Raw genomic sequence first — 2,360 nt, forward strand, 5'->3', positions numbered from 1 at the left:
CTCTGTATTTCACTCATCCTTAATTTTTTTTTTTGTTTTTTTGTTTTTTGAGATTTTATTGGGGAATTGGGGAAGGGGACCAGCCAAGTTGTTGTTCTTCAATCTTCGTTGTGGAGGGTGCCAGTCTCCATCTGGCTTCCCATCGGCAGCTCGTGGCCTTTAAGCTCAAGGTGCTGTGTTCAATCTTAGTTGCACATGGGTGTAGCCACAATCCCATGTGGGAGTCGAACCAGCAGCCTTATTGTTAAGAGTGCATGCTCTAGCCACTGAGCCATCCGGGCAGCAGCTCACTCAGCTCAAGATGCCGAGTTCAGTCTTAGTTGCGGGTGGGCATAGCCCACCATCGAACAGGCAATCTTGTTGTTACACCAGCTAAGTAATCCTGCCACCTGTTGGCAGCTCAGCGACAGCTCAGCTCGGGCACAGCATCACTGGCCCATGTGGGAATCAAACCAGCGGCCCCGTTGCTCAGAGCCCACGCTCTTAAGCCAACTCTTAACCAACTGAGCCACTCGGCTGGCCCTTAATTTCTTGATATACAGCATTGAGCAAGAAAGCTATATTAAAGTCTTCTAATGATTTGTGTTTTGCCAAATTTATCTTTTATTTACCCTGGTTTTTGCTTTATTTATTAATGCTATGCCACTTAATAAATAAAAGTTCTTGACAGCTATATCTTCACTGTATTATTTACTAACAATTGAACAAAATATTATAAAATATTTTATATTTTTATGTTGAATACTTCTGTTGAGTACAATATTTTTATATTGAATATAATTCAATATTATTATGACATAATCTTTTTTTTGGCCCTGAATGTAACTATGCATGATATTAACACCCAGATTTCTATTGTGCATATTGAATGAAATATTTTTGCTCTTCTTTTTACTTTCAACCTTCCTAACTTCCTTTATTTTAATTGCATATTTTTGTAGAATGCATGTAATTTTGTTTTGTATTATTTTGTTTTGGTCCTTACCTTTCTTTTATGAGTTAGGTTTATACATTTATATTTATTACATTATATATATGCTGTAAGACATAACTTTGGTGTTCTATTTTAATGCTTCCTTGGTGTTTTCAATTTTTTTCTATCTGTTTAATTATGGTCTCTCTTCTTCCAACTCAAAAACCATCACTAGGAATTTGGAAAGGAAATAGTTGAATTTCAGTATTATTTTATCTTAAAATAATAAAATTAGACATATTACCATGTCTCCTGCTCTTAACACTCCTGTCTGTGAAACCTGGTCACAGAGAATAAAAACCCTAATTGGTGTCAAGTTTCTCTTTAGTCCTTCTGCCTATGATGACTGGTATTCGGTGGGAGAAGCTAAATTGGGTTTTTTTCCTGTAGTTTCACAGGAGTTCCAGCTTCTGGTCCTCACCCCTCCATGCTGGAGGGTACTAGGGACACTCAGAATTATTTCCCTCCTCTGGACACCACTGCCTTGGGGTGGCTTATTTTGTGAAGGGCTCTGTCCCTGAGCTCAGTATCACCTGTGGTGTATATGATGGCTAGTCTGCAGAGAGTGTGGAATGAGGTGAGATTTTCTGTGTAGGTGATTATTTTTCCTTTTTTTTAGACTGAATTCCTTTGGTTCATTTGACAAATTACGAGGTAGGAGGCTTGGCAACATGTACTTGAAGTGCCATTTTTAATTACCGCTAGATCTGTCTTCTCCAGAATATGACTCTTTGAAAGAAGAGTATCTTTTGCGTGTTGGGGGCTCTAGCACCTAGCTTAGTGCCTGGCAGGCCAGAGGGGCTCAGGGAGTGTTTGTGGAGCCTGCACCTCAGCAACATGCAGCATGGACTAGCGAATGGAAGCCTCTGATCTGCAGCACAGACAACCGATGGGGCTCTGGATTCCTGTCACGGTTGCCACCAGCCAGAACATATGTACTTTCTTTGTTATAAATACCCATTTTGGACTTTGAGGCCCTTTGTCTAACTTTCATCATTATTTAGTATTGCTTTGAGATAATAACCTGGAGGACATTATGTTAAGTGAAATAAGCCAGACACAGAAAGACAAATACCACATCATCTAACTTATGTGTGGAATCTTTTTAAAAAGTTGAATTCATAGAAGTGGAGAGTAGCATGGTGGTTGCCAGGAGCTGGGGAGATTGGGGGCAATGGGGAAACATGATGTTGGTCAAAGAGTACAAAGTTCCAGTCATGTAGGATGAATAAGTTCCAGAGATGTAATGTACTGTGTGATGACTGTGGTTAATAATATGGCATTATATACTTGAAATTTGCTAAGAGAGTCGGTCTCAGGTGTTCTCTTCACATGCACACACACAATGGTAATGATGTGAGGAAGTTGGATATGTTAATTACCTTGA

This window comes from Hipposideros armiger, unplaced genomic scaffold (genome assembly GCF_001890085.2).
Source record: "Hipposideros armiger isolate ML-2016 unplaced genomic scaffold, ASM189008v1 scaffold_490, whole genome shotgun sequence".
Classification (NCBI taxonomy): domain Eukaryota; kingdom Metazoa; phylum Chordata; class Mammalia; order Chiroptera; family Hipposideridae; genus Hipposideros; species Hipposideros armiger.